This window comes from Anastrepha obliqua, chromosome 6, assembly GCF_027943255.1.
Source record: "Anastrepha obliqua isolate idAnaObli1 chromosome 6, idAnaObli1_1.0, whole genome shotgun sequence".
In the NCBI taxonomy this organism is placed as follows: Eukaryota; Metazoa; Arthropoda; class Insecta; order Diptera; family Tephritidae; genus Anastrepha; species Anastrepha obliqua.
Window position 1 is genome coordinate 7624557 of NC_072897.1, and position 16304 is coordinate 7640860.

The 16304-nt window shown below is 36.4% G+C and overlaps 1 pseudogene; it reads right to left on the reverse strand.

The window, feature by feature from the left end:
- Positions 1-3542: 3542 nt before the first annotated feature.
- Positions 3543-15460, reverse strand: LOC129250074 (uncharacterized; annotated as a pseudogene).
- Between the last annotated feature and the right edge of the window lie 844 nt (positions 15461-16304).

Here is a 16304-nt window from a genome sequence, read left to right on the forward strand (position 1 = left end):
TGTGTCGGAACGTTGTTTTCACTCATTATTCTTTTTGACTAATTTCACAATTTATGCAAGCAAGTTCTGATCTAGTGCTAGGCGTAATCTCAACTGGCTAACCACTTGACGGACTTACGAAACGGAGCCTGTATAATTTCATAATCTCATTATTCTATTGCTCTCTTCGTTTCACTTATGTATTCCGCGCCTTACGACCAGACCTTACTCGATAACAGAGCCCGTCTCTTTTCCTCTGTCGTCGTGCACAAAGTTATACTTGCAGAAATATGACGCCACCGAAAAATATACACACACACGTACAATGGTCATACTTAGCTCATATTGTTGAATTGGTCCAATGGGCAAATAAGCCTATTCTGCGACACGGCCTTCCTGACAAATCACACAGAACACAGTGGCATTTTTCCGCTTTAACAGATGTTTGTATTTCACATTCATTTTCTCTTAGCTTACAAGAATTAACAAGATAGCTTTACAAAATTCGATTATTCTTTGTTTCCATCAAAATATTTTTTTATGTTTATCCAATTCAACAAGATAATTAAATAAATGACATCGTGTAGTTCCCTTTACACAATTTTTCTGTTATTAAGCTATTCATCTATATAAATTATATATTTTTTAACAAAATAAAGTTGTTACGTAATTCCATTTCCACATTAGTATACTGACCCCCGATATAACAAGTTTCTTCTGTTATAGTGCGGTCTGTGCAAAATCTGACCCCCGCTATAACAAGTCTCTTATGTTATAGTGTGGTTTGTGGAAAGTCTGACACGTATCTGGTGTCTCTTTATTTATTAACGCACTTTTATTAGCTCGGGTTGTATGTATGTAACGGAATCTTTGAGCTTAATTTTCACTGGCTTCTAAAAATTTGCACACCTAGCAAGGACCGATAACAATGCAATAGTTTGATAAAAGTTTTCCATTATCCTTATAAGGATTGCCAGGATCAATATTTTCTTTTTTTTACTGTGGGCAAAAAGTAAGGTGAATTTGGTTGTAAAATGAAAAATCTTTATTTATTCTTTGTAAATCAATTTTATCCCCTTCAAAATAATCCCCTCTCGATTAAATACACTTATGCCAACGATTTTTCCAATCCCCGAAACATGGCAAATAGTCCATTTCCGGTATAGCCATCACCACCTTCTTCCATTCAGCTTTTATCTCCTCAATCGACTCAAACGCGTTCCCGGAGTGGTCTCTTGAGTTTTGGGAATAGCCAGAAGTCACACGGAGCCAAATGAGGCGAATACGGTGGTTGTGGAACGATATGCGTGGAGTTTTTGGCGAAATGGTCACGAAGAACGAGTGCAGTGTGAGACGGTGCATTATCGTGATGCAAAAACCAAGAGTTGTTCGTCCATAATTCTGGCCTTTTTAGACGAATTGCTTCACGTAAACGAAGCATAACGCTCAAATAATATTCCTTATTAACAGTTTGGCCAGGTGGAAGGAATTCATAGTGCACCACACCACGAAAATCGAAAAAAACTGTCATCGTAACCTTTATTTTTGAACGACTTTGACGTGCTCTTTTCGGTCTGGCCTCGCCTTTAGCACGATATTCGCTTGATTGGTCGGTTGTTTCAGGGTCGGAAGCATAAATCCAAGTTCCATCTCCCGTAATGATGCATTTGAGCTTGTCCTGATAGTCTGAAAGCATTGTTTCCCACACATCAACGCGACGACTTTTTTCCAAGAAATTGAGAGTTTTCGGTACCAAACGAGATTTGACTTTTCGTAGGCCCAAATGGTCTTTCAAAATGGTTTTCACAGATCCTTCTGATATTCCGATCATATCAGTAAGGTCTTTAACAGTCAACCGACGATTTTTGAGCACTAACTCCTTCACTTTATTGACGTGTTGGTCATCTGTTGACGTCGATGGTCATCCGGAGCGCTCCAAGTCATCAACACGTTCTCGACCCTCTTTCAAGTCTTTGTACCACTTATAAATATTTTTCTGCGACATGGTCGAATCACGAAATGCCTTCCGCATGCTAAACGTTTCCGCAGCCGAAATTTCATTCCGCAAACAAAATTTGATGGCACTTCTCTGCTCAATCAAATCAGACATTGTAAAAATCGAAAAATGCACTATTGGTCGTTTGGTAAACACAAGCGTAATTCACCTTACTTTTTGCCCACAGTAGTAGATCTTCTGTATGGGAGTAAGAAAGACAGAGCTAACGCGTGGTCTGCGCATGCCTGCACTCTCCGAGTTACTCTTACTGATTTCGGGAGTCTACGACTTACTCTTTCGAATTCGAACTTGCTCGGACACGCGGCACTGCAGTACGAATAGAAGGCTAAAACGTTTTCAGGGTAGTTGCATTCTCACTTTGTATAGTCTTTACACATGCGTAGATACTACAAGTCTCATACACACAAATTTACTCTATTCAATGTTCATATAAGATGAAATAATTTTCATATAAGATGTAATTTGGTTAATTACAATAAAATAATCAAAACTTAAATTTTGAAATTATTTTAAGGAACAAAATTTTGGCAAATAAAGAAGGAATTTATCATTAGCATAATTTCATTTATAAAATTTTATCGATTAAAGTACAATTCACAACAAAAATGAACTAAAAAAAACCAAACTGGAACTTTACATCTCGTTTTGAATGTGTCAATATAATCCACGGTCTCCTTTTTCTGGGCTGAGAGTATATATTCTGTGTCAAGGCCAATGCTGGCCTTTCTTTGGACATGTAATCGGTAAAGAAGAAATTAAATATAACAGAATTAAATCGAACTATAAATCACTGACTAAATGAAAACAAAAATTTTCATTCAGAAAAACAAGGCTCGACCTTCAATCAATGATCTATATGGGAAAAAGTATGTAACATATTGATTATGTCAGTATACTTTGTTATCTTTCCGTTTCAAGAGTGGGGTAGCCGTTTCTCAGGCTCCCTCCACGAAATAAGTTCTTCATCCCGATTACCACGGCCGATAACTGCATAGCTTTAGTCTCACAGTCGATAAGAAAGGAATTAAATATAACACGAATATATCGAATCATTAATTCACTGACTGCAATGATAATTCATAATAAAAATAATTTTCATTCATAATAAAAAATAGTTTAAAAAAATACTATAATAAAAAACACGCTTTTTTGCTAATCGAACTAAAAAGTAGAAAATAAAAAATAGTTTAAAAAACTAAAAAACACGCTTTTATTGCTAATCGAACTAAAAAGTAGAAAATAAATTTTAATGACAAAGAGACCTATAATGAAGTAATAGCAAATCGAACGATCAGTCATAGTCAACTACCTCAAAACAGAATTATAACAAAAATTAAGATACAAATAGAATAATCCAAATTAGAGTTAAAAGCGTGGGATGCATTTTGCTTCACTTTCATAACCTTCTGTACATAGGTAGTTGCCAATAGAATGATTGTAATATTTATTTATATCAACGATGTTTTCATTTTCACATAACTCTTCAATCATTTGGTTATTTGACAATGCTCTTAAAAATTCGTGCGAGGATTTATAAGCTCGCTTACTACTTAAATATTTCAGTATGTATCGTTATGTTATGTTTAATAATTGTTGCTTTATTTTTATCGAACCTGTATTTATCATATTCTGCGTTTTCTTCCATATTTCGTTTAGCCTGCTTTCTTAAATTATCCCAATCTATGTCATTGTCATCTTCTTCCATTATTGGCAGCAAACCAAAAGGTCTAACAGCCTTGCCAATTAGTTATTTTAAGGGACTATACTTTGTTACTCGATTTGCCGTACAATTCATAGCCAACTGAACATCAGCCAACGCATCCTGGCACGATCTTTGACTGGTTTCTACGGCCGTCAACATAGTTTTGAGGAGTATATATGTATATCATTACGCGTTCAACTTGGCCATTGGCTCTACTGGCCGCTGTTGCAATTCAATGCAAATTAATCTTTCGAGAAGAACAGAATTCGCGAAAACCTGAACTCGCAAAACAGCGACCTTGATCCGTGATTATCCTTTTGTATAAACCGAATATTGACACAACTGATTTTACTGCCTTGATACAACTTTCAGTATCTATTTATATTCAAGGTGTGGTAAAAATACACAAACTTTGTAAAAGAATCTATTAGTACTATTACGTACTCGTTTTTTACGCACAGTTTACCAGTTATATCAATATGTATGGAATTTCTATCTTGGGAATTGGATGCAGCTCCGCTTGCACCTTTCCTACAGGTAGCTTTGATACTTTACAGGTGGTGCCATTGTCTACAAAGCGTCGCACGTATTTTGGCACATTTGCGAACCAATAGTAACTATAGACCTTGTCTAACGTTTCCTCCCATCCGAGGTGTATAATAGATTCGTTTACGTGATTTATGACTGCCCATCTAAAACTCCTTGGAATTACCGGTAAGCATTTTGCTTTATCATTTCGCTGTATTTTTCTGTGCATATTCCTTTTCGCAATTCATAGGTCTTGTCCAAATTTTCGGACAGTTCATTATTTTTAAGTTTTGTTAATATGTCTAGTATTTCAGTGTCGCGCTGCTGTTCTGATACCAACCAATTATCGGTTACCTCCGTCAAATTAATTCGTATTTCTGATACTTTTATTATGTTTCTATTTTTTTTTTCTGGCACTGGATTTCGTGATAGAAAGTCGACGTGCGCCATTCGTTCGCCTTTCCTATACTCTAAATCAAAGTCAAATGATTGTAGAAATGCCCATCATCTATGAGCTCGGATTACAGTCCGTATAAACAACAAATTTACGTCCCTGCAAATAATGACGGAAATTTTTGATACCGTTAACTACGGCTAATGTCTCTAATTCACACGAATGGTATCTAGATTCAGCGGGCGATGTACATTTGCTGAAATATTCAACTACATGGGGCTTATTGTCAATTTTATGCAGCAATATTGCTCCATAGGCAATTGAACTCGCACCTGTATGCAACTCTATTGAAAACTTAGGATCGAATATGATTAATACTGGAGCTTGTGTTAGTATCGATATTATTTTTAATCGTATTTGCTCATGCTCTGATTTCCAAACGAAATTTGAATTTCTCTTTCACGTAAGGTGGTACAAGGTTTTAGTATCTCGGAAAATTTGGGAACAATTGCCGGAAGTAGGAAGACTAACCTATAAATTGCCTTAACTGTGTCACAGATTGCGGCGGTAGTAACCCTATTAATGCCTGAATTTTACGAGCGTTTGGCCTAATTTTTTCGTCACTAATTTCAAACCCATTCTGCCATGAAAAAGCTCCTAATAAAAATATGTGCCATTCGGAGTCGGCTTAAAACTGTAGGTCCCTCCATTTGTGGAACAACATTAACAACCGCAAATAGGAGGAGGAGCTCGGCCAAACTCCCAAAAAGGGTGTACGCACCAATTATCTATATATATATATATATAATTTCAAACCCAAGGTACTCGATACTAGTTTTGAGAAAGGAACATTTGGTTATATTAAAGGAAAATCCAGCTTTACTTAAAGTTTCTAGCACGATTTGCAACCGGTCTAATACTTCTTCTTTGGTTTCTGCTATAATCAAAACATCATCGATGTATACGATGGCAAAAGTAGATATTCGTTAATTCCCAATGCTTTTATTATAGCCCGCTGGAAGACAGACCGTGCAGTTTTAAGACCAAAAGGCATAGTCAAAAACTCATTTTGCCCTTCAGGCGTTACAAATGCAGTTCGCTCAATCGAATCCTCATGTATTGGGATTTGGTAAAACCCGCTTGTCATATCTACACATGAGAAATATCCTGCATCGTTGAGTCTAGCAATATGATCCGATATGAGAGACAACGGATATTTGTCTGCCACTGTATTATCGTTCACCATACGATAATCAACACAAAAACGACCCGTGCCATTTTTCTTTTTAACCAACATCATCGTATTATATTTGATTGCAATAATTCGTCAATTTTTTGCCGCACCCGGTTTTTCTCATCCTCACCTAGTTTGTATGGGCGTCGTTGTACCGTCTTTTGTGGTTCGATTAGTCTTATTTCCAACTGTCCAGTGAAGACACGTGTCTTTGGAATTCCGTCAATAAATGAATAAAAATATAAATTTAAAATGTGAGTCAGTGCCACTTTATCAGATTCATTTATTTGGGTAATGGAACTTATAATGTTCTCGTATCCTGTTGAATTTACAAAATGCACCTCTTTTGTTTTATAAATTTGAAACTTAACAGCGTCCATTGAAACACCGAAGCCCTGGCCAAGAATTTCACGGCCAATCAGCACATCAGAACTTAAAATCTTATCCATAACAGATTCATTTATTTGGGTAATGGAACTTATAATGTTCTCGTATCCTGTTGAATTTACAAAATGCACCTCTTTTGTTTTATAAATTTGAAACTTAACAGCGTCCATTGAAACACCGAAGCCCTGGCCAAGAATTTCACGGCCAATCAGCACATCAGAACTTAAAATCTTATCCATAACAATATGCAACAAAATCTCAAAGCAATATTGTTGAATATTCTTATTATTGTAGATAAAACTTGCTGTGTACTACATATGGAGTCATTACCAATACCGTTAAGTTTTACAAAATTATTGATTCGTTTTCCTTTAAATTTATTAGCGATTCTCATCTTGACCAAGGAACATTCAGCCCCTGAGCGAAAACAGAATGGAACGGACTCACCGGACAGATTTATCATTCCTGATGGCGGACCTACAAATTTCAACACGCTTCTCGTAGACTTTGCCGTTTCCACCTGATCGACCTTTTGGACAAGCCGATGCAAAATGTCCAATTTCGTCACACTTAAAGCATTTCACACTAGGACGCTCCTTTGCTCCAGACGTACTGCTTCCGTTGCGATTCTTTCCAGTGTTTCTACCCTGCTCCAGTCTAGCTCGATAATCGGCGTATTAGCGACCGTCCTTTCCACAAATGTTGCACCTCATCTGATTCTGGAACTTGGACTTCTTCTGTTCAAAAGTAGTATTCGCATCGCCATCTGAACTACGCTTCTTAAAAGCGTGTGCTTTTAGTTGTTGTTGGGACTCATTACGGGTTTTAACATTGTTGGTAAAAATCCAACGTGACAATTTACAATCAAGTTGAGCCATGTGTGCCAATGTTACGGAAACTGCTATTTCTTCAAAGTTTCGATACTTCCATTTTGACATTAGCAGCGTTGCGATGCGAGTCCCATACTCAGTGAGACCTTCTCCAGTTTTTGGTCGGCCATTAAATACGTCCAGTAGAACAGCTGCACCAGTCTCAATTCCAACAAACCGTCCAATAAACAGCTCCTTAAACTGCGTCCAAGTGATGACTGCAAAGCATATTTGGGATAATCACTGTGACGCGCTACCTTCGAGTGCCTTGCTCAAGGCCATCACTAAATCGTTGCCCTCGACCACATTGTCCGCCATTATTAGATCGACTGTGGGGCATCATACCGAAGCGGCCGCTCCAGCGCCGGCGGGATTAAATTTTAGTAGCGTTACGCGTTTTAACTTGTCATTGGTTGTTGGATTTCTTGGTGTCTGCAGATTTTTAATTATGCCCATGTCCGGTTCTGCTGTATTAGCGCTGTTATATAATATTTGATTCAGTACGCAAATCAGATCCCACTTCTGATGTCGGAACGTTGCTTTCACTCATTATTTTTTTTTTACTAATTTCACAATTTATGCAAGCAAGTTCTGATCTAGTGCTAGGCGCAATCTCAACTGGCTGACCACCTGACCGCCTTCGAAACGGAGCCTGTATAATTTCATTACCTCATTATTCTATTGCTCTCCTCGTTTCACTTATGTATTCCGCGCCTTACGACCAGACCTTACTCGACAACAGAGTCCGTCTCTTTTCCTCTGTCGTCGTGCACAAAGTTATACTTGCAGAAATACGGCGCCACCGAAAAATATACACACACGTACAATGGTCATACTTAGCTCTTATTGTAGAATTGGTACAATGGGCAAATAAGCCTATTCTGCGGCATATACAAATACATAATGTATCTATATATATATGTATATACTTTATAAATGCGCAACAGAATGGCGACAGTGCACACTGGTTGCGCTTATATGGGGCTGGTGGCCAAAAATACTTCCCGTAAAGATAGAGAGCTGAAATTTTTTTCTGGGTATTAGAGATGAATTTAGATAGCATACAGTAAATATTTGTGAAAGAGAAACTCCCCATTTTAGTGTCAATTTGTGTTCGCTTTGTCCAAGTATTTTGTGATGATATTTTTGATTTTTGGCCTATGGACGCAACCAGTGTGCAGTGTAGCGAATAGTGATTGTTTTAGCTGTTGTGTATCAAGTGCTAGCAGAAGCATACAATGATGTAAACAAAAGCCGCCGTTACCTTAAAACAAATTTACGTCTTTGATTTTTCGTACTATTGAAAATTTAAAATATATTTCTTTTTGTTCTCTTATAGAAGATAAATACTTAATTAAGACATATCATCACGAATGGGATTATCCAATTAGCAAAAACTGTACGAAATAAGTAACAATAAAGTATTTTATTGTCAGAAATATACATAGGCGTATTTGGATTGTTGAAATACTTCAGAAAGAACATTTTTAAACCTTATTTTAAACTTAATTTCATCAAAAATATAAAACCTATGCAAAACCAAAAAAAACCATCCCGAATATCAAGGATTCAGCGTAGCATGCGACAATATTTCCTTATCCCTAATCCATGCATATGTACGTACATATAAGTCGGCAAACATATAGGTATGTACATATGTATATACGCCGGCACGTACTCCCTACAGCATAAATATTACCATTCGCCACATTCCCAACATTGTACATACATACATATGTATGTATTTGTATGTGATCTACATAAATAAATAATTTAATAATTTAAAGTAACGTTTGTACTTTTTATGCAGGTTTTTGGTACAACAATTATCAAAACAATAAAATTAAAATAAAAAGAGAATGTACGAATATGCCGGTCCCAGGATTTGAACCTGGTGCCAAGCATCTACGGATTTTTTAAAAGCAATCATTGAGTAATTAAATAAAGCAGTAAAACATTGCACCCACAACCCTGCCCCAAGATTCATAACGAACGTACACATCAAACTCCCATATGGAACTTTTGGTGCTCACACTCATCAACGTAAACGTACGCCCGTTTCCGCTGACACGATGAAACTAATGAGAGCCCCACAAAGAATGTTAATGTATAGAGAAATCTCCATGACAGGAACGTATGGAATTTGGAGGGGTACTCTTCCTACGAAAACTAATCACCCCAGATACAATTTTGACCAAAAGTTAAGAGTATGCGACGGAATTAGTAAATTTAGCAGCAGTCAATTAGAATTTGTTGGTGATTAGAAAAAAAGAAGGTTAACGTTGCCACAGCAAAAATATTACGATTCGCTAAAACTTCTCAAGAAATCCACCGCACATTCATAGGCACAGCATCCTGCCAAAAATTATTAGTTATGAAGCGTCAACAATATTGCTTCATAATTTAGTTAAGCAACTTCTTAGGTCTTTACTATGAAGTAGAATCTTATTATGCGAATTTTAGTGAGCGAGAGAGAAAGAAAAGAAACAAAAAGTGCATATTGATTGAAAAATATTACCGGCTTTGGTCCCTGTTGTTATGAACAGAACTGCACAGTGTACTGGCAGGCTGAATGTATGTATGATACAGCAACCTCCAAATAAGCCGCATTCTGATTTCAGAGTAAGTTTCTAACTTTGCAGATATATGCATATGTTTTTGTGCACTTTTTATCATTTGGAAAACTACATACGTAAAGTAACATACTAATTAATTATTTACCTACTATCAGACGGGCGGCTGCCGTAGACGAATGGATTGGTGCGTGACTACCATTCGGATTTCAGAGAGAACGTAGGTTCGAATCTCGGTGAAACAGCAAAATTAAGAAAAAATTTTGCTAATGCGGTCGCCCCTCGGCAGGCAATGCCAAACCGCCGAGTGTATTTCTGCCATGAAAAAGCTCCTCATAAAGAAAATATCTGCTGTTCGAAGTCGGAACGCACACCAGAAATAGGGGGAGGAGGTCGGTTAAACACCCAAGAAGGGTGTACGCGCCAATTATATATATGTATATATATTATATATATATATATATACAAAGAATTGTTTCGAAATTTTCTCCTTGTATCGAAATGTCCGACACAGAACTTTTTTATAAGCTACTTTTTCCTGTCTTACAATACATACATATATACATAGCCGCGACCATACTACTTGACAAAAATTCCCAATTCACCAAATATTCGCAAATATTTCTGTAAGAAATATTCCCATAATGACTATTTTGATTTAATTTTTTCAATCTTAGATGTAAATTTTTGGCATATGAGCGGCTCGTTTTATGAATGAAAGTATTTGCTCCTAGAAATATGAGCTCGAGCTTATCAATGAATTTCTTTTTGTTGTGCTGCACAATATTTGAAACTGTTCACTGATGCATCGACTAAAATAATCATGTCCGCTACGGCGGCAGGAATAAAGTGAGTGGCCCGTGTGTGCGGTTGTATCTATATGCATATGTATAGGTCTACTGATATGCATTGTTTTGCTGGAAGTTCAGAATACAAATACATATGTACGTACATAGGCTAGGGCATCAAGTGTGCATACGCACATGCAAATATGTAGATGCATATGCAGAAGATAATTGTTTTAGCATTTCTTAGGCAGGAATTTGATCATTAGGATATTTACTCCCTAATTATTGTAATTATGTAAATATGATAAGGCCTCTTGAGGTAGGTCATGGTTGCTCCAATGTATACATATATTTGCAACACTATATTTATTAAAGATGTAATTGAACTTAATTGCCCCATATATGCTAATACGTTTCTTTAAATTTTTCTTTTATTTATTTTAAACTTCGAAGTTCTATACTATCTATAATATAAAATGCATACATATATTGTTCCCTTTAATAAAATGTAAATTGAATAAAATTTCGTTTGCCGAAGGAACAAATAAATGCATATCTAAATGCCGTCGTCAATTTGATTTTATACAGAATCCAAAAACTGAGCACAGCAATGTACTTGTACAGAATTCACTGTAATCAGCTCTGTTAAGAACTTCCCCGCTGTCCAGTTGGGTGAGGTGAAAAAGTCTTTTGACAATTCACACTAGTCGTAGCTCGTGAGACTTCTCTATATCATTAACGTTCTCTGAGCCCCATGTAAATGAATTCTCAGCACCCTTCCGTTACGTAGTATCGTAGATTTTATCGTAGGATCTAAGAAATTTCATGTATAATCGTGTCAGCTGTTTAATCTCTAACCACACAGTGTTGTCAAACAGTACATTTCAAAATCATTTACAAAATAAATTTCAAAATGAACTATTTGCGTTTGGTGGTTTTTGGCTTTGGTTTATTAAACAACAAAAAGTTGTAACTGATAACGCGTTTGTGTCTAGAAGTATGTAACCAAAAATATTAATGGAAACATTGTGATAGCCAAACACAAACACACACAAAATGATGTATTGTGTAAATATGTAACTAAAAGAACGCAGTTGTTCTCTACGGGTTAAGTTTTGCTCAATTTTCTGTTCTCTAGGGGCTGCGGTAAGGCACTACGATACGTCGGTCAATGTGCGCAATATAAGAAATTCAATTCAGAAATTGCTTCACCACAAGTTAACAGTAGGAAACTAACATGATGGAAAGAATAATGAGATGGCGCCTATCGTGGTACCGTTACTTTGCGCTCAGCGAATTTGACAATGCTTTCGTATATTTCGTAACTTAATTTAGCAGTTTTTGTTTTGTTAGTTAGTTTCGGCGTTTTAGTTCTTTCTTCATAACATTTTCCTAGCCTCTTCTAATTAAAAGTAATGTTTATAACTTTGTAAAACATAATTTTTTTTTAAATTAGTTCAATAATTCACTCAGTTTTATTTACCTGTATTTTTTTTAACATCTGGTCGCATTGCCCGCGATTGCAGTTGTTGTTGGTGTACTTCTGAAGTCAAATCTCTCTCTCGTTCCTGCAGTGTTGCCTAGCTTTGGATATAAAAACGCACTAAAAGGCCCATTTAAAGAAAATAGAACACCAAATTGTTATTGAATTACTTAAAGAACTTTGTATGCGTGACAAATTATCTTTAAAATATGCGTTTTTTAAATAAATGTGTTATGGATATGTACAATTTAATTTATGAGTTTTTTTCTTAAAAGAAACTCTTTTGTCGTTCCCTTATTATTTGCTATATTTCAGGTTATGTATCAAAATAAGGTACTCTTTTTGCAAAAATGTCGTCATGGTTTTGTCAGTATTTTGTTACTTATTTTTAGTAGGTATGAATACACCTCTTGATGCCCTATGTCCCACTAAGGATTGAGAACCGGAAGAAACGATTACACCTTTACGGTTTTAGTTCGCATTCAGTAAATTCAAACGCTTTTTAAAATATGTAAAAAGGTTTTCAATATTAAGAAGAGTTGAGAGAAGAACATTTAATATTCTTGCATTAACTAAAAAGGAGCAAGAAATTAAATTTGCACTTTCAAAATATCAAACTTTATAAGAATCAACAAAATTACATTAGCACTAAAATCTTCCCAAAGTGACCTTTTTTAAAATTCATTTGTTTCATAATACAGTTTTTTTAACTTACAGTTTCGGTTGCTTTAAATTAAAAACAAAAAGAAACAAACACCAAGCTTAAAACTTTTCGCATTTTTGGTATAAAAAGCATTAAATTCATTGTGAAGAGCAAATAGTTGGCACACTGCACAACTTGGCAAACGTGACGTCACGCACTCTCTGATGGGCACAACCTTGTTTCTATCATTCTTGGAAAACTAATTATAATGGCTGCCGGAGAGAAATAAGAGGGAGAGAGGGCAAGAGTGAAAAAATGTAGGTTATGTAAGGTTATTTTACCTTTATATAACACATCCGGGAACAAAGGAAACGCACGTTTAAACTGCTCGGTTGCTTTATTTCAACTGACTGTACATATTAAAACTAAGAATAACGGCTGAACCAAAATGTTCATGGCCAACTATGATTCTTACAAATCATGGCCTGCTATGATTCTTACAATCATTGTTTGCTGCGATTCTTACAGTCACGGGTTGCTATGATTCTTACAATTCTCCCTCTCAACCCAGTTATATTATAAATTACATTTTTCAAAATTTTCCGTATTTTAATATTTTCATTACGACAAAACTGTAATAATAATATTGCTACTTTTGAGTACATTTTAATTACATTGTTAGCTTTAGCAATTTACATCCATTTTTATGTTTCAATTTCTTTAAAAATTTAGTCATTATATCTGCTGCATTTGCATCAGAATTTACAAAATGTACCTCGATTTCGCCCTTTTCAAACAACTCACGGACGTAATGAAATCTTAAATCTATGTGTTTACTGCGCTTGTGCACCATCGGGTTCTTCAGCAAAAATTGTGCACTTTGATTATCGCAATGCATGTTCGTAGGTTCATTTACGTATACGTCATACCCCATTTCACGCAACAACGCTCGAAGAAAAACAACATCTTTTGCGCCTTGACATAGAGCTATATATTCTGCCTCCATTGTACTGAGGGCAACGATAGACTGCTTTTTTGATTCCCAAGAAACCAGACCATCAGACATGAATACTACGTAACCGCTGTATGATTTGCGATCAGATACGTCACCAGCCCAGTCGGAATCTGTGTAGCACACCAAATTTTCGCCTGTAGATGAATAAGTTATTTTCGCTGCTGAACTCTGCTTCAAATATCGTAACACGTGCTTCGCAGCTTTAAAATGTTCTTCATGTGGATGATTATTAAATTGTGATAATTTAGATACAACATGGGCGATATCTGGCCTAGATATTACCGCCAGGTACATCAACCCTCCGATTAAACTTTGGTATCGCATCGCGTCAATATCGTTACACTGCTTCTCACACTTCTTGAGTACCGTGCCATCAACCCAAGGTGTAGTTGCCGACTTGCATGAGTCCATTCCCCATGTTTTAAGAAGTTGATTCACATAATGTTCTTGATGAATTGATATTGTGCCAGTAGATGCATCTCTCTCTATTTCCATACCCAAATAAAACGATACCGGCCCTTTATCTACAGCTTCAACAAACTCATTTAGCTGCTTTAAAATAATTTTCGTCTGCCCCGCATTAGAGCAAGCTAACAGCATATCATCCACGTACAAACCAATAAGACACATGGAACTATACTCCCTCTTAAAATATACACAACTATCCGCTTGACATCTTTTGAAGCCCATAGTCGTGAGGATTTCGGAGATCTTTTTGTTCCACTCGCGGCCTGCCTGTTTAAGACCGTAGATGGGTTTAATTAATTTGCAAACCTTATTGGGGTATCTTGAACTTTCAAACGCTAATGGTTGTACCATGAAGACGTCTTCGTTTAAATCACCATTTAAATAAGCTGATACTACATCGACATGATTAACCACCAGTTGGTACTTCGCTGCTAAAGCCAACAACAATCGAATGGTCGAATGTCGTACAACAGGTGCGTAAGTCTCGGTGTAATCAATGTTGCGCCTTTGGGAGCACCCCTGAGCTACCAATCTCGCTTTGTACTTTTCGATACGATCACATGGTTTTCGCTTCTTGGTGAACACCCACCTACAACCAATGACGTTTTTATGTTTTGGTCGGTCCACCAACACCCACGTATTATTTTTAATAAGCGAATCGAACTCTATTTGCATAGCTTCCTCCCAATATTCACGTTCTGGCGAAGACAAAGCTTCTTCTACAGTTTCAGGACTCTCAGCAATGTAATTTAAAACCTCTACCTCATTATACCGTCTTTTTGGTCTACCAACAGTACCTGTTCGTAATAATTTTGGTCTTCCTCGACCTCTTTTCCGCGTAACTACCGGGTCGTTTTCTTCATCTAAAGAATAACCCTCATCATCATCATCGCCATTGTCTTCGAGTTGCTCTTCAACAACACTTTCATTCTGAATTTCACCGCACTTGCCATCATCCGATGGAGATAACTCTTTTATTTCATGGTAGAAAGGTACTTCTTCACTAACGTCTTCTTGTATTAAAATTGGTTCAAAAGACGTTTCAAAAAATATACAATCACGAGCTATAACAATACTTCGCTTGTTTTGATTATAAAGTCTATAGCCTTTAGCACTTCCGGCATAGCCAACAAATTTTAGTTTAGTGCCTTTTGTATCGAATTTGCCACCCTTATATGGCCCTTTCTTTAAAGCCACCACGTCACAGCCAAAAATTTTTAAATGTGACACCGAAGGTTTCCTTTTATACCACACTTGATAAGGAGTTAAGTTTTTCAACACTTTAGTTATTGTTCTATTTCTCAAGTACACCGATGTATTAATGGCTTCTCCCCACAAATATTGAGGCAATGTCGAACTTTCTAGTAAACAACGCGCCATTTCCACTAATGTTCTGTTCGCTCTCTCAGCCACGCCATTTTGTTGAGGCGAATAGCTAACTGAAGTTTGGTGAACAATACCCCTTTCACTAAAATACCGCTTAAACATCATATTGGCAAACTCTTTACCATTATCACTTCTCACAGTTTTTATTTTTCGGCCTATCTGTGTCTCCGAAGTCACAGCAAAATGTTTAAATGCATCAAAAGCATCAGATTTATTTTTCAAAAAATACACTGTCATATAACGGGAGAAATCATCAATAAATGTAATGAAATATGACGCTCCCCCCAACGATTTAACCCGCATGGGACCACAAAGATCTGTATGAATCAAGTCCAGCACGTTTTCCGATAATACCCTACCATATGCATTGTAAGGCAAGCTACGAATTTTGCAAACAGCACAAGTTACACACTGATAGTTATGAACGCCACTTATATTCAAACCTCGTACCAGATTTTTGTTTGACAGGATTCGCAAATCGTTTATATTTACATGTCCGAATCTTTTATGCCACTTTTCTAACATTTTGTTTTCAATTAAGGCATTTAACTTTTCAACCGGTTTTCTAATTGTCATTTTAACAACAAATACACCACCGACTAACTTTGCTTTTAACATGCTTTCTCCTTCTTTTGTTTCCATTAATGCGTAATTTTCCGAAAATTTTATTGAATGACCGTATTCTATGGCTTTGCCAATTGAGAAAAAATTTGATTTTAGTTCAGGAACATACCACACATTATGTAAAATTATGTTCATAAATTCCGTTTTTAAGCTCACCGTACCTATACCTTCCGCATAAATTGTTTTTCCCGTTGCAAGCACTATTTCTTGCTTT